At 43.8% G+C, this 21,829-nt stretch overlaps 1 protein-coding gene across 5 annotated transcripts in view; it reads left to right on the top strand.

Moving 5' to 3' along the window:
• MGAT1 (alpha-1,3-mannosyl-glycoprotein 2-beta-N-acetylglucosaminyltransferase) overlaps positions 1 to 21,829 on the top strand; it is a 50,053-nt gene that overhangs the window by 676 nt on the left and 27,548 nt on the right. For 3 of the 5 annotated variants that reach the window (XR_005558821.1, XM_039360937.1, XM_039360938.1), the window contains exon 2: positions 265 to 802. The gene's annotated coding sequence lies outside the window, so the exon portion shown is untranslated. Of the gene's footprint in view, positions 1 to 264; positions 803 to 13,156; positions 13,201 to 15,674; positions 15,742 to 21,829 lie in introns of those variants that run through there. The other 2 variants (XR_005558822.1, XM_039360940.1) reach the window with 2 other exon arrangements.

Here is a 21,829-nt window from a genome sequence, read left to right as displayed (position 1 = left end):
GGAGATAAGTGAGTGGCAGATTCTCTCTTGCCTTAATTCTGGAGGTGACATGGTGGAGAAAACCTCTGTTGCTTCCATGAGAATGTCTTTGCTGCGCCTAAAATTTTAGATTTTGTTAACGGAAAGCAAAAAAAGAAGCCTGGATAAAGGGAAAACTTGAAGCCCAACTATACTTCTGGAATTATCAATATTGGTCAAACCATGTGGCAATAACTTATCCCAAGATCAGAAATGTTTTCTAATCTGGATTTACATGTTATGCAGGGCATGGTGGCTGAGACCGGAACAACTGGAAGAAGATCCTTCATGAATAATTTAAATCCAGAACAATTATGTTTGTTTGTGTTTGCCTTTGAGAACTATTCCACGGACGGATTTAAGTCTGAGGACAAGATCTGAGGAGTCAGCCAAGATATGATAATGGGACATTGCGACTTGCGCACTCAACAGTACACATACTGTAGAATGGACATCGTACTGTAGAACGGACATCTATGTTATGAGATGGAAAATTCTTTAAGAACCTTAAAGACTTGAGGGAAATTATTTTGAGATCAGAAAACCAAGTCATAAACCTTGAGGTAGTGGCAAAGATTACACGAGTACTTTTTCATATTTCTGGCATAAGAAGATCTATCTAGGCAGCTAAAGAAGCACCACTCATTTTGGGGTATCTGCACTGATTCTTCAAGAAGCAGCTTGGAAGGGGGAGGGGGTGTCAAGAGGCCCCCCTCCCCCAAGAGAGTGTTTTTTGACTCTCCATCCTACATCAAGGGAGCAAGGGAGCAAGGATGTTTACCAGGTGAGATCTATTATAGTGGAATGGGATTGGGTATAATTCATTTGAGTTGTTTTATTTATAACGCTGGAAGAGTGTGGTTGGTTGCATGTCAATGTTCAATACATTTTCTACATGTTTATGATTATTTTAAGTTTCTTGTCCTAGGACAGGGGTGTCAAACTGCTGGCCCGTGGGCCGGATGCATCATGAGAAAACCGTGCCTACCCCATTGCCGGAAATGGGGAAAAAGTTCTGATATGTTGCATGATGCCGTGGGTTTGACATTTCTGTCCTGGGAGTAGGATCAGTTAAAAGCCAACTTCTCTTTAGATTTCTTTTTGTGTCTAATTTTCTTCTAGCATATAAGGTAAGTTGATTGGTGGATTGATGTTTGTTTGGCTTTAATTTATAATAATAATAAAGTTGGAAGGGACTTTGTAAGTCATTTAGTCCAGTGTTTCTCAACCTTGACAATTTTAAGGCATGTGGATTTCAACTCCCAGAATTCCACAGCCAGCATGGCTGGCTGTGGAATTTTGGGAGTTGCAGTCCACATGCCTTAAAATTGTCAAGGTTGAGAAACACTGAATTCTAGTCCAACTCCCTGCTCAGGCAGGAAACCCTATACCATTTCAGATAAATGGCTGTCCAGTCTCTTCTTAAAAACTTCCAGTGTTGGAGCATTCAACGCTTCTGGAGGCAGGTTGTTCCACTAGTTAATTGTTCAACTGTCAGGAAGTTTCTCCTTAGTTCTAGGTTGCTTCTTTCCTTGATCAGTTTCCATCTCTTGCCTCTTGTCCTGCCTTTATTCTTGGGCAGTGTTTCAATTTAGTTCCATAGTCTCAGTTCTTTAAATATTTGAAGTTTCTTGTAAAAATATTTTTAATGTTGCCAGCACTTGAATATTTGTATATAGAACTTGGACCTTCCGAAGTTAGCAATAATTAGTGCAGGAACAGCTTTTATGGTCCTATAGCATAAACATATGTTCTTGAAGAAATGTACACCTTTCCTCAGTTTCATAAAAGGACTTCAGGGGAATCCAGGCATTGGGACTATATTAGTCTATAGGGCAGAGAAAGGCCATATATAAACTTGGGGGGGGGCAAGCCAATAAGATAGGATAATTACATTGTGAATTGTACATAATAGTCCATATAGATTCATTTAGAATGACAATGAGACATATTTTATAAGTATTTTCAGGAACAATATAGCTCCAATTCCTGGAAACTAACGTGAAAATGTGTTCCTATTCATATGTTCTGAATAATGCCGGATTTTATAATCATTTGTACTGAGAAAAGGTATGAATAGGACAATGCCCAATTTGATCCTGACATTTGTGAAGCCCAGTTTTAACCACATTTGAATAGCTAGCTATCCTGGTTTAATAGTTATATCAGAGTTATTGCATTCTTAAAATCTGCAACATCTTACAAGTAAAAGTTGTTATGCATAAACTATATCATTTTATTTAAAGCAGCAGATGCTAAAAAGGGTTTTTTTTTTGTTTATATTCATGTAATTTGCAGCTCTCTGATGCAAGTGATTTATTCTGACCAAGGATTGAAGTACCCTTCTTTATAGGGATCCTGATAATACATATTTATTAAAATATCTGCATAATTTATTTCAAGCATAACAAGTTTCAGAAGAGCCAGTAATTCTCTGAGAGTTGAATGCGGATTTCTTCAAATTATTCTGAATACTAAATTGGCCAGTTATTTCGAACTGGAGTGGGAAGATGAATGATGAACTAATTTATTCCATTTAGATGCTGCACAGTTCCAGACAATTCTGAGCATCTTACATTATAAAAACAATAAAATACAGTGTGACTAATAAAGCACTATAAAGGACAAGAAAGGTGCTTCAAATATGCTGGGTGTGCCAAGTAAAAGAGGCTGTATGGTTTTGTTTTAACCAGTAGTGCAGGGAAATGATAAATGGTATCAGCTCTCTTAACTAGCAAGACAAGGAACTGTGGTAGACCTTCAAGACACCAAAGCTCTGCTAAGTAATTTATTATTGCCTACTATTAAAGGTAATAAGACATTATGAAAAAGATTCCAGTGACCTGCATATCAAATACAAGCCCAGTTGATAAATGAAATCAAGATTCAAATTTCTGTGCCTCTTTCTCTCATGTATCCAAGTTGTAATGGTTTAGAAGCCACTTTCTTTTAGTTAGGAGGGACAGTTTCTACCTAGAGCAGTGGTTCTCAACCTTTCTAATGCTGTGACCCCATAATGCAGTTCCCCATGTTGTGGTGACCCCCAAGTGGGTGTGGCCACCAATAAGAGGGAGTAGGACAGCTAGGGAAAAGGAAAAAAAATGGCGGACAGCGTTGTTTGGCGACCCCTGTGAAATGGTCATTTGACCCCAAATGGAGTCCCGACCCACAGGTTGAGAACCACTGACCTAGAGGGACAGTTTCTACCTAGCCCTAGTTCTCGTAATGGACTGATTTCTTATCAGTCTCTTGGCTTTTAGTCATGTTAGACTGTATTCTCACAAATTGTCTCCTTCAGCATAACCGATCAATTGATATACTGAAGTAAGTAATTTGAGTAATCAGACATATGCAGCCTCTGTGTTTAAATACATTATATGTACATCTATTCGGTTGTATAGTATACGATCTCTCCATATCTACTAACAGATCAGTAATGCTGAATGTGCTTCCATGATAATTGGTCAGGCTGGTCCCCAAAAGGAGGTTTTGGCCCACCTTTATCAGATGGTTGCAGGTAATCCTTGACTTACAACCATTCATTTAGTGACAGTTTGAAAGTTACAGCGGTGCTGAAAAAACTGACATGCGACCGGTTCTTGCATATACGACCATTGCGAATTCAGGCGCTTGTCAACCGGTATGTGTTTGTAATCCTGCAGTCATGTGATTGTTATTTGCAGCCTTCCTAGCTTTGCAAGTTAAGTCAGTTGGGGAAGCCAAATTCACGTTACAACTGTGATGATTCATTTAACAACCCTGACAAAAAAACATTGTAAAATTGGGCATGGCTATCTTGCTTAGCAATGAAAATTCTAAATTGTGGTCATAAGTCAAGGACTACCTATATGGTGAATACAGGACTCCCTCTACCCCTGACTCTGCTTCTATTATATAATCAGAGTAAGTATTCTTAATTATGTTCTTTTAAATTGCTTTTAATAGAGGGGCGTAGGTTTGCGGAGAAATGTGTGATCTTTTTAATTTTTATTAATATTTTTAAAAGAAACAAGAGCAAGTAAGCAAAAAGAGAAAAGGAAAAAAATCAGAGAAATATGTAAGTGGACAAAGTAATGATTAAGATCGTACAGTTAGTGCTCAGCATGTTTGACTAGAAATCGACCATAAAAAACAATAAGTTACAATTAAGTACATAACATTTTAACACAGTGGTTCTCAACCTTTTTAATGCCGTGACCCCCAACCGGTCGTAAGTCGAGGACTACTCAACTGGTGCAGCACCATTTGCAGAATGGGACTTTTGGCGGGCTCAGCAGGGCAGAGATAGCCTGGACAATTCCTATTGGCTTTTGAAAGCCAATAGAATTAGACTCTATTCAAGAGAGTCTATTCTATTGGCTTTCAAAAGCCAATAGAATAAAAGGGAATAGCACAGCTAAGGAAAAGGGGGGAAAAAATGGTGGACTGCGTTGTTTGGCGACCCCCATGAAATGGTCGTTCGACCCCAAATGGGGTCCCGACCCACAGGTTGAGAACCACTGTTTTAACAGAAGGAATTTTGATATCTTGAGTTAAGCCTAAATAAATCTTCTTTAAAAATACAAAAAAAGAGCCGAGGTGGCGCAGCAGTTAGAGTGCAGTACTGCAGGCCACTTTAGCTGACTGTGTTCAGCAGGTCAGCGGTTCACATCTCACCGGCTCAAGGTTGATTCAGCCTTCCATCCTTCTGGGGTAGGTAAAATGAGGACCCAGATTGTTAGGGGCAATGTAAATATATATACATTGCTTACTGGTGTACACCGCTTAGAGAGTGCTTGCACTTAAAGCTGTATATAAGTCTCATAAATAAATAAATACCTACTGAAAAGAAAGGTATAAGTAAAACATTAGTTTTTAGCTATTTATCATGCTTTGCTTAACATACAATGTTTATAGACATTTTTAAAAAACTTAAATTGGATCTTTTTCCCCTTAAAAATTATACTCTAGATACTTATATTTTACTTCCTGTGCAATATGTGATATGTATGGGACACATTCTTGCTTAAGTTTGATTAAACCTCTTGTGAATATATGCTGTTACTTTTGCTATTACTGCATATTCTCCAAATTTAAGTTTCCAGTCTGATATTTTAAGTAACACATCTCCTTTTCAGTGTTGGGCTAAATTTATCCTTGCTGGCGTAAACATGTCTCTCAGTGATTATTGTTGTTAGCATTTTGGAATTATGCCTAGTAAGAAGAATTGTGGTTTCAAGTCAAATCTGATTTCTAAAGTTCTCTGAATAGTGCTCTATACAGGTAGTCCTCGAGTTACAAGTGCAAGGGAGCCTGCCCATTCCACTCATAACTTGAAAACTTGGAGTGAATTTTGTACCTCGAAGGAAATCACTCCCTTGCTCCTTAAAACGCATGCAGCTCGTTAAGTGAACATGAGGTATCTTGGGGGGAACGCCATGGAGGGGCTAGTGATGGAGCTGGCCCCCAAGGCCTTCCCGACTCACTAAGATACCTCATGCTTCCCCCTCCCTTCCTGCTGCGCCGGACTCACCTTGAAAAGATCTGTCTCCTCTCTGCTGCGGTTCCTGCTGCCGCCTGGATCTGAGGCTGGGGGACGCTTCCCCAGCCCGATCCAGGTGCTGGATGCCTTCTCCAGGCCGGCACCACCTAGATCTGAGGCCGGAGGATGCTTCCACGACCCTCCGGTGGCCCGTTTCCAGGCAGCAGCAGCCTGGAGAAGTCAGCCAGGGCCTGGATCAAGCCGCCGGAGGGCCATGGAAGCATCCCCCAGCTTCGGTTCCATTCTCTGTTGCAGAGAACAGAGGCCTAAAATACCATGAGATCACGGAAGATCCATAGCATGAGATCTCACCCCACTGATCTTGCGTGATCCTGCGTTACTTTAGGCCTCCATTCTCTGCGAAAGCACCGAAGGCCTGGAGCAGCCAAGAAAGCAAAGGATCTCGATCTTTGCAGGGTGAGTATTGAAGGCCTGATGCCTAGGGAGACCCGGGGCGGGGGTGGGGAGGGAGGGAATAACCAGGGTGAATGTTGCAGAGCCACTGCGGTCGCTCATAAGGGTGAACGACTGTGCTGGTGCTGCAATATTCGTAATTTTGGGACTTGCTCGTAAGCACTAGGGGGCACTTATCACATAACTTCAAACGAGCTATAAGTGATTACCTGTATTTCTTTCCAGAACTAGGGGGCTTTCACCACATCTGATAAAAAATTCAGTTTGATGACATTTCCAATAATTACTACTATATATATTGTCAATGTTGGCAATATATTGACAGAGTTATATACCAACTATAAAATGTTTTCCACTGGTTTCCTCATAGCTTACAATCTAGAGTAAATTTATATTCCACAATTTTTCCCTTTGTTGGTTTGTGATCGTTCCTTTAAGGTTTAAAACACTTTAACGTGCAGGGTTTTTTTTTTTTATTTCTTCAGTCTCCATGAGTATATATACACCTTAGTAAGTGACCTTGATACTGTATGAACATTTCAAATTCTGTCTTATTTCTTAGAAGCTGTCCCTCATTTTTAAATCAGTTGTATTCTTCCGGAATAAAATGAAGAATTCGTGTGTGATTCTAAAGAGTCTTCCCATGGCTAGTTAATTCAGTATGAGAACATATAACTACTTCCTTTGCTGAAATTGGGATTAACCATTTTGGCTCAGATATGAGTCACATGTGGGAGGATCCAGGAGAAGCTCATGTGTCAACAATGACTTGCTGTTCAAGAAGATCTCTTTTACTGTCAGAGCTGTCAGCAAAATCACTGCTCCAGGAAGAAATCACTCTGTATTTTAAATAAATAAACATGATTCAGTAACTGTAAAAAAAAAAAAAGCTTAATAGCTTTTACAAGAATAATAATACCAACTCACTGGATTGGCTAATGGCCTATTCTCAAATAGAATTAGGAAGCAATAGACAGAATATGAAGACATTTCCCCCTGATCAACAAACGGTCAGAGTTATGCTGCCTTCATATGTGATAACTTCTGTTTAGTTATCAGACTTTATCTTTAGTAATGTCTATTGCTTAGTTCTCCAGCACTGGAGATGGATAATCCACGCAGTGGGTTGAGACTATATTCCTGGCCAATCAGATCAGTCAGCCAAAGTTGCCACGCCCCGTCTTGGACCATGATCCCTTAGTCTTGACTGATCTGGCCATGAGACATCTACAACTTTTGGCTCCTGGGCAGGTATAGTTCCTTTCCATTAGGGGGGATTTTTTTTTTTTTCTAGTAGCTGAAATTGCTTAGTTTAAAAGCTAATTAGAGATAATTTAATTCAATTTAATTGATCACTCAAAAATTTCCTTGATAAATTGTAAGACTCAGGAAGTCAGATTCCTACAGGGGAAACCACCCCCACTTAAAAGGGGGAAATCCCTAATTCCCCTCCCTAACCCAAAAACCCCAGCCACCTTCCAGCAGCCGGCAGCCGCCTTAAACAAACGGGGAGGCTCGGGCAACCCCTCGCGTTTAAAACAAACAAACAAACAAACAAACAAAAAAAGACAGAAAGGCAGGCAGTTAGCAAGGGAAGTGGAGGACAAAGGGGACGCATGCTGGGAGGGAGATTGATTAAGGGAAACAGCTGGCGTGCGAAGGAGCAGTCTTTTCACTCCAGGCTGCTCAGGATTTTTTAAACGAGGCGCCATTGTCTGCACAGCTGGAAGCACGCGCAGCTCTTTGTTACAACCGCACGTGGCATAGGCAGCCTTGTTAACACATGCGCAGTAGTTTCCTGGCAGCGGCGGCCATATTTTTTGTCCAAACAGGGGAGTTAAAGTTCCTTAAGAAAGCTAGGTTCAGCCGCTGGAGTGAATTAATAGGCAAGCAGTACTGGGGTACTAAAGCATCTATTATTCATTCAGAGACATTCAAATCAGACACATAGCTACTGGTTCCAGGACTTGGTGTCTTCTACCTAAAGTAAATAAGAACCTTTCATAACTAACTGTGTTTAGTTGCCTTTGGCTCCTTCCAGACTTCGGGTCCCCCATTAGTGGCCCGTACGCCTCTGGATTTAGTGGTGGGTTCCAGGCATCCCCAGTCGCGTGCCTGTCCTTACCCACCATAGTCAAGCCGGGTTCCAGGCATTCCCATTAGCGTGCCTGTTCTTATCCGTGCACAGTGACTAACTCTGACAATTTTGCAGAGTCTGCTCCTGAGTTCCAGACGCCCCCAGTAGTGCGCCTGTCCTTACTCAAAGTTGGAGCTCTCCTACTACCTGGGTCCCCCCTATCGCGGCCCAGCGTTAGTGGAGAATGGAGGAAGCAATCATTCCCTCCACTGGAGCCCCGCCTTCATCCTCTGGAGCACCTGCTTCAGAGGATTCGGAATCCTCTGCAGCCCCTAGAAAGGCTGCAAGGAAGTCATCAAAGAGGCTGACAAACAGGCAATCAGAAGACACCAAGCCCTAGAAAAAGAGTTCGACAGAGCCCAGAAAAGGGCCAGAATTGAAAATAGGCAGAATGGGGGAATAGGTCCTGATCTACCGCTGGGTCTCCCTTCATCCCCACGGGCCATTTGGTCATTAGGGAGCTCATCACAGTCCCAAACAGAGGGTGGGATAGGCGAATTCTCATCGCTCTCCCGATCCCCCTCCCCACGGAGGTTACAGGAAACCCCGAGGACCATGCTAACCACAGCACCTGCAGGGTCGCAGGCAATGGTCACTCCTCCTGCATTGACGGGGGATCTGCTAGCTACCCTAATAGCACAGGCAGTGGACTGTGCATTTGAGGCCAGGGCTCAAACTTCAAAAGCCAAGCCTCTAGGACTTAGAACGAGGCATTGGGAGGAAACGGAGGACCATCAGGACCTCTCCTCCGTCTCAGACTCGTCGGTCTCTGAGGAAGCTTACCTGGACCAGCCAGGTACGTCACAAGGGATTCAAATGTCTGAGGAGGAGGAGGACACCTCACCTCAAGGGCCGTCCTTCAGCGGCCTGTTTAACCCTTCTCTTTTTGTTACTATTCTGCGCAAGGCTGAGGCCACAGCCCATCTGGGGCATGGGACACCAGCGGAGCCTGTCACAGTTGACACGGAGGCTGAGCCGACGTTCGCCGAAAAGGTAACCACCCAACACCGCATACCTTGCCCGACCATGTTCCTAAACACAATAAGGAAACAGTGGGCAGCGCCAACCTCCCTACCGCTTCCTAGCAATGCGGAGAGGAAGCTATTTAACGTAGCAAGGGAGCTAGAGGGAACATTGGAGGTGCCGGTGGTGGACGAACCCATAGGTCCCCTGATATCGGACACGGCCATATCAGGAGATTTTGCTGAAGCTCTTAAAGCCGAGGACCGAAAGAGTGAGTCCAACTACAGGAGAACGCACCAGGCAATAGCTTGGGCTACCAGGGCGTCTACCTCCGCGTCCTTTTTCACCAGAGCCACACTTTGTTGGCTCCGTGAGTTACAGGGCCGGGTTCCCATGGAAGATATACGCACTCACCAGGAACTGAGCAAAATGGTAGCGGCCACGGAATATGCGTCGGACGCAACACTTTTAGTGACCAAGTTTTCAGCCAAGGCAATGGCGGCAAACAACACGAGCAGGCGCATCCTCTGGCTAAAGAACTGGCAGGCGGATACCAAATCCAAGTGGAAATTGGCTTCGGCTCCGTACCAAGGGGCAAAGCTGTTTGGTGAGGCACTAACGCCATACCTGACAGAGAACAAGGACAAGCGCAAGGTCCTTAAACACATGCTTAAAAGGCAGGACAAGAGACCCGGCTCCTGGGGAAGGAAACAATCCTTTCGTACAGAAGCCAGGGTCAACTACTTTCAAAATTCCCAACCCTTCCAAGCTAGACAGGATAGGGAAAGACAGGGGGACAGACAGAACACAAGACATAGGCAAACACAGGGAAGACGGCCCTTTCGGGGGAACAACCGCCCCTTCCGCCGTACCAGATGACTCCCGCCCAGACCTTCCCATAGGGGGCAGACTAGCAGGGTTTGCTCCCCAGTGGGAAGAGACCACCACGGACGTATGGGTCAGGAACACCATACGTCATGGTCTATCTCTAGAATTTCTCTCAAAGCCCCCGAACCGCTTCCGCCCGTGCCCCTGTCCCACAAACCCAACAAAGAGAAGGCTCATGAACGAGGCCGTTCAGCACCTTCTAAACATACGGGCCGTAGAGCCGGTGCCTATGAACCAGAGAGACCAGGGGTTTTATTCTATCCTCTTCGTGGTCCCAAAACCCTCGGGGGGTTGGAGAGCCGTTTTGGATTTGAAAAGGCTAAATTTCTACATAAAATACCGCAAATTCAAAATGCAGACACTACGCTCCATCCTTGGAAGCGTAAGGAAAGGGGATTTTCTGGCATCGATCGACCTCACGGAGGCATACTTGCACATCCCTATCTCTCTGGCTCACCGCCGCTTTCTACGGTTTGCCTACAGGGGGCACCATTTTCAATACAGGGCACTTCCATTCGGCCTGTCATCAGCGCCCAGGGTGTTCACCAAGATTCTGGCGGTTCTGGCAGCACAACTAAGAAACGTACCAGTCAGAGTCCAGTGCTACCTGGACGATATTCTAATCCAGTCATCGTCCGCCCAGCAGTCTCGGGCGGACCTAAAGTTAGTGATAAAAATGCTGCAGGACCACGGCTTCTCGGTGAACTTTCCAAAGAGCCATCTAACCCCAACTACGAGAATACTCCATCTGGGAGCGGTCATAGACACAAAGGAATGCAAGGTGTACCTATCACAGGAACGCCTCAGCAGCATAAAGAAAGCCGTAAAACAGGTAAGCCGCGGTCAGTCAGTGACGCTGGTCTGCCTTTCCCAGCTGCTAGGGAAGATGATATCGACCATAGCAATAGTTCCTTGGGCAAGGCTGCACTCAAGAGAACTGCAATGGTTCATGCTCCCGTTTCAGAGACAACAAATCAGTGCATCACGGAAGAGGGTAGGCATACCTCTGAGAGTACGACACTTCCTCAGGTGGTGGCTATCTCCAGCTCTCCTCAGGGGGTCCCCCTTCAGGGAACCAGACAGAGTAGTAGTCACAACAGATGCGAGCTTATTCGGCTGGGGAGGCCACTTGGGGACCAAGTGGACACAGGGCCGCTGGTCAGCGGTGGATCTCCGACACAACATAAACTGGCTCGAGCTGCGGGCTATTCACCTAGCGTTAAGGCATTTTCACAGCAGCATAAAAGGCAGGCACGTACTGGTCCTGACGGACAACGTGACAGCCAAGGCCCACATAAACCGTCAGGGGGGCACACACTCTCGCTCGCTCTCGGCCGAGGCCCTCCTACTGGGGGCCTGGGCGGAACAAAATCTGGCCTCCATAAAGGCCGACCACATATCGGGGGAGGCAAACATCCAAGCAGATCTGTTGAGCAGATCAACAATAGATCACTCGGAGTGGCAACTACACCCGAGGATCTTCAGGGAGGTCTGTCACCGCTTCGGGCTTCCCCAGGTGGACCTTTTTGCCTCTCCTTCCAATGCCCACCTAACTCGCTTCTTCTCCCAATTCCCATCCAAGGGAGCAGAGCAGACGGACGCGTTACGGAGCCCATGGCCAAGGGGGCTCCTGTACGCGTTTCCACCCTTACCTCTCCTTCCGGCGGTAGTACGCAAGATTCTGCGGGAAAGGGCCGAGGTAATCCTTGTGGCCCCTTATTGGCCAAGGAGACCTTGGTTCGCAGACTTGAGGAGTCTCTCCCGCACGAATCCATGGCGGATTCCTCCGGAGAGGATCTCCCTCAAGCAGGGGGAGATCTCCCACCCAGAGCCACAATGGCTACAACTAGCCGTCTGGCTCTTGAACGGTCAATTTTAGCCAAGGGGGCTTGCTCACAGGGTGTAATTAGGGTCATACAGGCATCAAGGCGCCCCTCCACGAACCGTATCTACGAGGCCACGTGGAGAAGCTTCCAATCATGGTGCTCTAAACAGGAATTGTTACTCGAAGGGATCACAATTCCCAAGATCCTAGAATTTTTTCTAGATGGCCTAGAGAGGGACCTCTCGCCAAACACACTGCGCAGGCAAATTGCCGCCCTCTCAACTATACTTTCTGCCAGCCCCGGTGAATCCTTGGGCAAGCATCCCTTAATACGATCCTTCCTCAAGGGGGCTGCAAACATCAGACCGCCAACCGTGCACAGGTATCCATCGTGGGAACTACCACGAGTACTACAAGCTCTTACCAGAGCGCCCTTCGAACCACTCAAAACATGTGACATTCGCTATCTGACCCATAAGGTAGCATTCTTGGTAGCCATCACGTCAGCTCGGCGGATATCCGAGTTAGCTTCTCTCTCAATGAGGAAGGACCTGTGCCATTTTCACAGGGACAAGGTAGTCCTAAGAATAGACCCTTCATTCATTCCAAAGGTCAACTCCCTTTTTCACAGATCACAGGAAATAGTCCTACCAGACTTCTGTCCAAACCCAGCTCATCCCCTGGAACAACAATGGCACACCTTGGACGTACGCAGGGCACTAAGACATTACATTTCACGCACAGCGGAATTCCGACGCTCGGAAGCGCTTTTCATATCCTTCCACCCTGCTACTAGGGGCCGGAAGGTCTCGTCCTCTACCATCGGTAGGTGGATTAGGGCATGCATCACGGGGGCATACCAGGCGGAGTCCTTGCAAGTCCCCAAGCATATCACAGCCCATTCCACAAGGAGTGCTGCCACCTCAGCAGCATGGGCCATGCAGGCTTCTATTGAAGAGGTATGCAGGGCAGCCACTTGGGCCTCGCCCTCTCCATTCATTCGTCATTACAAAATTGACAGGTACTCCTCTGCAGAGGCCTCCTTCGGTAGGAGGGTTCTCCAGCAGGTGCTAGACCAAAGTTGCACACGGGACCAGTCTATTCCCCAACCCAAGGGACAATAGGCTTTGGTATGTCCCACTGCGTGGATTATCCATCTCCAGTGCTGGAGAAGGGGCGTTGACTTACCTGAACGCCTTTTCTCAGCACGGAGATGGATAATCCACACCCACCCTTATAGACTAGAATAATAGGGTATATTTAGTGGAGCCAAAACGTCTTACTGTCAGTCAATGGCTGCGCTCGAGTCAAGACTAAAGGATCATGGTCCAAGACGGGGCGTGGCAACTTTGGCTGACTGATCTGATTGGCCAGGAATACAGTCTCAACCCACTGCGTGGATTATCCATCTCCGTGCTGAGAAAAGGCGTTCAGGTAAGTCAACGCCCCTTTATGCTAAGTTATTTAGTAATGCCTAGTGGTTAAGGTGCTGGCCCACGAAGCTGTGAGTTTAGTCCCAATTAAGGCATGAAAGCAGTCACTCACTTTCAGCCCAAGTCATCTGATGGTGGTGGTTGCTGGGAAAATAGGAACTAATATTAGGTATATTTGTTGCCTTGAGTTATTTATAAAAATAAAAAGGGTGGGATATAAATAAAACCTAAATTTACAAATTGACTTGACCTTAAAAAAAAAAAAAAGCTACCTTGAGCTTCGCTTTTGTGATGAGCCATGAATTGCTGGAGTTCATTGAACAAGCTTGATATACAAATGAAGGCGAATATACGTGTCCCCAGATAATGTTTCAGGAAGTTGACAGAGAAGTTCCCCTGAGGATGGGAGGAGTCCTAAAGCTTGGAAGACAAAACCTCTGGTCTCAGTGACCAACCCAGATTGGAGCATAATAATAATTATAATAATGATAATAAAGTTGGAAGGGACCTTGGAGGTCATCTAGTCCAACCCCCTGCTCAGGCAGGAAACCCTATACCATTTCGGAAAAATGGCTGTCCAATCTCTTCTTAAAAACTTCCAGTGATGGAACACCCGCAACTTCTGGAGGCAGGTTGTTCCACTGATGAATTGTTCTAACCGTCAGGAAGTTTCTCCTTAGTTCTAAGTTGCTTCTCTCCTTGATTAGTTTCCATCCGTTGCTTCTTGTCCTGCCTTCGGGCGCTTTGGAAAATAGCTTGACTCCCTCTTCTTTGTGGCAGCCCCTGAGATACTGGAACACTGCTATCATGTCCCCCCTCGTCCTTCTCTTCATTAAACTAGAGATACCCAATTCCTGTAAGCTTGATATAGTCTAGTATGTGAATAATGGACCATTATACGCTCTGAAGCAATGAGATTTAGGGTTCAGCACAGGCTAACATGAATTTGGTGTTCTGGGAATGCCTACAGTTCTGGAGAAGAACTAATTTTATTAGCATTAAATATTGAAAGCCATTTATTCATACATTCTGCCAAGCCACACATTTCAGTGTGTTTGTATGGCTTGGCAGAATGTATGAATAAACATTGCCAAGCTCAGATTTTTGCAAAGCTAGAAATCTTTGACTGGTTATGCTGAGGTTTTATGCTCAGCATTTGATTGCCAGTGTGCGCGATGGGGAATTCTGAAAGTTGAGGTCTACCCTTCTTAAAGTTGCCAAGTTGGAAAAACGCTGATTGTAAATGTTTAAAGAATTGTGATGCTGTGTAATACAGCTTCGTATTTCTGGCTAGTCTTGGTGCAAACACTTTCCCTCAACAGAACAAACAGAATTGTAATAAGTACATTGGTTCTCAGTTTATGATCACAATTGGGACCAGAATATCTGTTGTTAAGCAAGAGCATTGCTGAGTGAATCATGCTCAATTTTGCCACAGTTGTTAAGTTGTTAAGTGAATCACTCAGTGAAGTAAATCCAGCTTCCCCCATTGACTCGTCAGAAACCAGCTGGGAAGAAACCAGCTGCCATAGTCGTGAATATCATGCTGGTAGCTAAGTGTCCAAATTTTGTTCATGTGTGTTTAACTTGATTGTAAAATGGTTGTAAGTCGTGGACTATCTGTATAGGAGGAGAAAAAGTCTATTTTGGGGAGCCTGAAGTTCAGGAGTAATAGTAAATATAAAAGCTACTCCTTTCCATAAGTGCATTGGCCTATGATAGGCCTGACTACTAGTACAGTTTTTTCAACCTTAACAATTTTAAGATATTTGAATTTCATCTCCCGGAATTCTCGGAGTTGAAGTCCAAATGCATTTAAAATTGCCAAGGTTGAGAAACACTGCTCTAAAGCAGTGTTTCCCAAACTTGAGAACTTTGAGACTGTTGGACTTCAACTCCCAGAATTCCCTGGACATGTATCTCTGGCTGAGAAATTCTGGGAGTTGAAGTCCAATGGTCTCAAAGTTCTCAAGTTTGGGAAACACTGCTCTAAAGCAATGACTTGTGTTACATTTTGACTGAAAAAATGATTGCACAGAAGATGCAAACTTCCCTTTTTCACTTTTCAAAAGGCATTTTTTAAAAAAATAAATAAGAAATTTAGCAGGTCATTATGCATATTTAAAGCAGGGGTCCCCAACCCCTGGTCTGTGGGCCGGTACGGGGCCGTGGCATGCCAGCAACCAGTCCGCACAAACAAGCAAAGCCCCATCCATGGGATGCAGGCAGCATACTAAACCACACACTCTCCAGTCCATGGAAAAACCTCCATGGAACCGGTCCCTGGTGCCCAAAAGGTTGGGGACCTCTACTTTAAAGTGTTTGCTAGCTAGGTAGTTAATTGTTTCTCTCTGTCTCCTTAAAATAACAGTAGCCATGCAATCAAAAAAAATATGTGGCACTTTAGCAACTAAGAAATACATTATCTTGGATGCCATGTTAATGTAATAATGGTCTGTGTTTTAATCTTTACAGGCTGCCTGGAGTCACTGATGTGAGGAAGGTGGTCACATAAACAATTTAAATAAAAAAAGTAAAGATACGTTATGCAGACATTTGTGGGATGTATCCATTTCATCGGATAGATTGAATTTTAGGTTTATTGGGACATAATATGCCTCCTGTATCTTCTGAGATAGGGAGCAAATTGAAAACAATCGAGAAATGCAAACAATGCAGCCCTTACAGACCATTACTTTCTTTATAGCGATCGACTTTGCATGTAGACACAATAAAAATACAGTCTGACCAGCTGGCTTTGCCTCACCAGCTCCCTACTGACATTCAACCAGTTTAATAACATTCTGTCTGGTTGGCTCACTAAAGTTGCACTACTCAGTTTGGTTGTATATTTTTGCACACTTTGTTCCTGACACCCTGTTCTTGTCTCCGCTTTGAGTTGCCAATAGGAAAAGCTAGGTCATATAGCTTAATTGGGGAAAGCAGCAAAACTTTGAAGAGAGTGTTGTTGGCAGTTGGTGACAGGTCTTAAAAGAAATAGGTCAGGATGGAAGAGTTTTATAGGATGAATGCTGGCTATTCTGTGGTTGAGCAAAAGACAGATCTCGCTATTCTGTGGCCAGTGCTAATAAATGATCCAATCCAGAAAGAATGCCAACGGCCTGTGGGCATATTATAGGGAATGTTTAACAAAATTTGGAAGATCACGATCAGCACGGCCAGAAAAGTGGAATCTGATGAGCATTAGCTACTTTTTTAAGCATTACAGTCTCTGTGGAAAACTCTTTAAGGTCTTCTAATATTTACAAGGAGGGCATGCTAAATCATTTGTAGTTATAAGCCCTGATCTGCTTTCAGCAGTTACAGCTGTCTAGAAACTTTTGTAAATGAACTGAAACAGATTTTGAGTACTTTGACATTGTCATTTTTATCTGCTTTCATTCTGGGTAATGTGTAGACTTTACTCTGGGGGAAAATAACTCAAATATGTAGTTAGGAAATACTGCTCACAACTGTGAGAGACATATGAGCAGACATATGCAAGACTTTTGTTGTCTGGCTTAAAATGGATGGTTATGTACAAAAACATACAGGTGGTCCTTGGATTACAGTGATAGTTGAAACCAGGATTGCTGCCGCTAAGCAATGCAGTTATAAAGTGCAACATTAGTGATGGCAATCCCAGTCCTGATTGCCGCTATAACCCAAGACTACCTGTATATCTTTTGTTCACAATCATCCTAAATTGAATAACATTCTTCCACACATGCAATTATATTTAAATTATATTTAGACCCAGAGACCCTTTCAATCTTACTTTATTCTCTCATTTTGATATGGATTGATTTTTTTGCTTCCATTGTTTATACAGGTATTCCTCATTCCATGTCCACTTGTTTAGCAACCATTCAAAGTTACAAGGGCACTGAACAAGGACTATTTGCAACAGGCCCTTGTCATTGTGGCTGTCACAGTGTCTCAGTCATGTGGTCACCATTTACGACCTTCAGTGCTGACTTTCAACAATAGGGAAGCTGATAGGAAGTCACAAATGGTAACAATTTGATCCCAGGTCACTGCAATGGCACGGGGTTTGCCTACCGGCAACTGGGACTGCCAGAACTGTTGTCATAAATCAGTATGATTGCATGACATTGCACCTTACAACAGCATCACTTAATGACAGAGTTCCCAATCCCAATAGCTTTCAGTAAGCAAGGACTCCTTGTATCCCCTAGAACAGTGGTGGCGAACCTATGGCACGCGTGCCAGAGGTGGCACTTGGAGCCCTCTCTGTGGGCACACGCGCCATGCCCCGGAGATGGCAACCGTCTTCTTCAACCAGCTGCCCGATAACTCACCGAGGTCTCACGTGGCTGGATGCATCCCAGCACCCATGCGCTTACTGGCCTCTGTGTGTGGGAGCCGATGGTGTCAGGCAGCAGCCACCCGGCCCCTGCCTCGCCTTGCCCTACGACATGGCACCCCTGCCTTGCCTCGCCTCACCCCACAGAACCAGCCTCCTGCCCACCGCCCCACCCGCCAGAGACCCCTGGATCTCCCCCAACCCTGCCCGGCCCCCACATGAGCAACATCGGGCTGGCCACCCCCACCCATCTGCCATGACCACTGTAGCCATGCCCACCCAGCAGGCCACGCCCACCCAGCACCTGGCAGTACATAAGTGGGTTTTGGGTTGAAGTTTGGACACTCGGTCTCTAAAAGGTTTGCCATCACTGCCCTAGAAAAATAACCTGTGATGACTTGACTAATGTTAGCTTGCTGTGCACTCTCCCTCCTGTAGGCAGAAGTGGAGGAAGAAGACAAGGGTGAAATCCCAAGTAAATGTTCACATTAGTAATTTCCTTTGAATTTGTAGTCACCTATCATCTGGTACCCTGCTTAAGTGTATATGTTAAGAGCGTGGGGAACTGTGGTAGGAGAAATATATATAGGTGAAAGAGGAATCATGAAGCAACATGCTTCTAGGTATCAGTCATGAGGTTCTAATGGGTTAACAGATAGATGAAATTATTCAGATTTCTATTCAATTATTCTATTTCATTATAGTCTTATTTTTATGCTTTTTCTTATTAGTTCAATGTAAGTATATGATTTTTATCAATCTATCTATAGAGTGGGGGGGATAGGAAGTGTGTATAAGTATATGTATAAGCTGAATGTAATTTGTAATTAAAAATACACCTAAGCATCTCAGTTTGAGGCATAACAAGGAAGCTTTCTGACAGATTTTTGTAAGGTCTTTTTTAATGTTCCATCTTCTGCAGATACATGTGGAAATCATAATGACACAGTAGGCTAGAGTGGGGATGCTCAGTTGTTTCTTCAAGAGTTGAATAGCATACCTATTAAAAGCCATCTGGGGTTTTCTGAATTTTTGGAAGTGTGTATAAATTTGGCTTATATGGCACCAAGGGAAGATTATGTTTTTGTTTAAAAATATGAGGAGGTCACAGGCTTTAAAATGCCCGTTAAGTTGTGTAATAGATGAAATCCTAGGATATGCTTTTTAAATAGCCTGTTAAATCTGGGCACAGTGAAATAGACTGAAACCTTTTGGAAACCTCACATTCAAAAAAAAAAAGAGGATTCTCATGTTTAAGATGTTGGCTTTAGGTTTGAACAATAAATACAGTGGCTTCATCTCAAGTTCACTGCAAATATCAAATATATCTTGTTTACATTCTATATCAGTGTTTCTCAACCTTGACAATTTTAAGGCATGTGGACTTCAACTCTCAGAATTCCACAGCCAGCAATGCTGGCTGTGGAATTCTGGGAGTTGAAGTCCACATGCCTTAAAATTGTCAAGGTTGAGAAACAATGTTCTATATCCTGTGAAATAGAGGTGTCAAACTGCCGGCCCGTGGGCCAGTTTCATCATACCGGAGACGCGCCCACCCCATTGCCGGCAATGGCAAAAAAGCTCCGATACGTTGCGCGACGACACGTGACGTTGCGAGTTTGACATGTCTGCTTTAAAACGTGATATACAAAAAAAGCATTAGGCCTACTTTTTTAAAACAATGCTGTTGTGGTACTTTATTTTTCTCCCAGCACAATGGCATGCTGCTACAAACCACAGTGCTGGTTATACATTGCTTAAAAGAACAAAGCACAACCAAATAATATTTATTATAAACTTAACTTCAAAGTTCAAGTTTTGAAGATCATTGGCAACATGCCTTATAACTCGAAGACTACCTTTTAGGGTAGGATTAATTCTTTTTTCAATACAGTAGTACATCATTAATGTTTCTAAAAAAGGGACAGCATTCATTAAAGAACCAATTCAAATTGACTTTTCAGTTGGTTTGCCAAGGTTACTAGCCCATTAATATTTTTTTACCAGTGTTCTTTTGGGATTGCTTGTTCTTTATAGCAAAATCATCTTTGTTTCCCCATCTGGAAACAATTCTTATCACTATCAACTGAACAAATGAATTGCTTACAAAATTTAGCAAAGATTTCTTCGAAAGTTTGCTATATGCGTGTCTATGTACTGGTCTGTTAAAATACCAAGATGTTTGCTGTAAAAGGGTGGAAAAAAATTGCACTGCAAAAGAGAAATGCTAAGTCGGAAATGACAACTTAAATCTTTCTGATCTAAAATAAAATTGTTTTTAAGCATTCTAAGTAATTGAAATGAGAGGAGAGCTGCTAAAATGAGTGCATTATCTCAACTTTCAGATTTGAGCAATTTGAGAGCCAGTTATAGTAGTTTGAAACTGAAACAGGCACATTTGCCTAGAGATCTCTAGCACAGGAAATGCTTGTGTGTTCAGTTTACTATTATCTATTCATTTTCTAGACTGATGTGCTGCCTTTAAGAGTTTTATAAACAGAAAGATAGCAGATGTTTTACTTGCTTATTAATGTATTTTGCTACATCCGGTAGTAAATGTTGGCTAGGGGCCCCAAGTGGCACATATAAACAGAAGTTCTGAATGTGTTCCACTCAAATCAGATTTTGTTTCATTAGCCTTTGAATTATTCATGGACTAGAAAATGTCCTATGTCATGAGGCCACCAACTGTATTTCATGGTAGAAGTCACTAGCCCAGAAAAAAATAGATATAGCCTGAAAGAAAAGGTCCTCCCAAATAATCTATTTTATTAAACATTATGGATGTTGCCTTATGTGCGTCTATAAACCTGCTTCAGATGTTCAATCTCTTCATAGCCCTTTGCTTTGCTGTTATCAAACATGAGGCCCCAGACAGAGCAAATAGGAGTAAGTTTCTTGTATATGTAGGGCAGTGGTGGCGAACCTATGGCACACGTGCCAGAGGCGGCACTCGAAGCCCTCTCTGTGGGCACATGCACCGTCGTCCCAGCCCTGCCTCCCACAGCCCCCTCCTCACCAGTAGCCCCCCTGGAGGAGAGTCGCTCCCAGGCACGGCCCATGCGAAGCAGCGTAGCCAAGGACATGGTAGCCGGACAGCGGAGACAAGACTCCGCCCTTGCGCCCCATCGTATGCAAATGATGCTGCAGGGCACAGGCGGAGGGCATGGCCACCATGGCGCTGCTGGTCTGCCTGGGTGATCTGTGGAGGGCTGTGGAGGTGGTGGATGGCGTAGCAGACAGGGCGGAGCAGGGACAGGGGTGGGGGGGGCAGTTTTTGGGCACTCAGTCTCTAAAAGGTTTGCCATCACTGGTTTAGGGATTTGTTAGTAGAATAGAATAGAATTCTTTATTGGCCAAGTGTTGGACACACAAGGAATTATTCTCCAGTGCATAAGCTCTCGGTGTACATGCAAACAACAAAATGATAAATCATAAATTGTAAATCATAAAATACCATCACAAATCATAAGACGCAAAGAACAAACTGATAAATCATAAGATACCAACAGGAGAAGGTAATAGGAAAAATGAGAAGGATAATAGCGATGCAGCCCTATTACATGGGTAAATATCCTTAGGCGTAAGAGAGTGCTGTGGGAATTAGGTGTTTAGCAAACGGATGGCTTGGGGAGAAAAAGTGTTTTTGTGTCTAGTTGTTTTGGCATGCGGTTGTCTATAGCGGCGTCCTGAGGGAAGGAGTTGAAACAGTTTACATCCAGGATATGAGGGATCTATAGATAGTTTCTCAGCCCTCTTTTGAGTACACAGGTCCTCAATAGAAGGCAGTTTAACAGCTTCTTTGAAAGAGTGGTTATAAATCAAAATAGTGAATGGTACAGCATCATATAGTTCTGAACTCAGAACAGAGAGGAGAAATTGTCTAGTAGTAGGATTTCATCCATCTAAGAAGACAGCCCAGCAAGTTTTCTTTTTTCTTTTTGCCTATTTTCCCAACTTAGAATTAGTTATCTCGGGCGACTTTATTGACTACTATAAAAAAAATTAACATCTTCTGAAATCTTAAAGGTTATTAGATTCATTGTGTCATGAGCTAGAATCTACTTCGGGAAGTGCAAAGGCTGTTGTCTCTGTTACAGTAACCATCATTGGAAAGAAGAAAGGAAATTGGAGGAAAAGGCTTTGAATTTGTTCACTGAACATTTATGTAGAGCAATTAAGCATAACGACTGTTCGTAATAACAGAACAATCAAAAGACTGTTCACACACCTAATTCTAGGTCAGCGTATACTGGGGTCTTCTGTAATAACATTACGTAAGTAAATTTATAGAGTTGTAGAT

This window comes from Crotalus tigris, unplaced genomic scaffold (assembly GCF_016545835.1).
Source record: "Crotalus tigris isolate CLP2741 ecotype Arizona unplaced genomic scaffold, ASM1654583v1 scf7180000019189.1338056, whole genome shotgun sequence".
In the NCBI taxonomy this organism is placed as follows: Eukaryota; Metazoa; Chordata; class Lepidosauria; order Squamata; family Viperidae; genus Crotalus; species Crotalus tigris.
The sequence above is the reverse complement of the archived record's forward strand: the minus strand, read 5'-3'. Positions and strand labels throughout refer to the sequence as shown.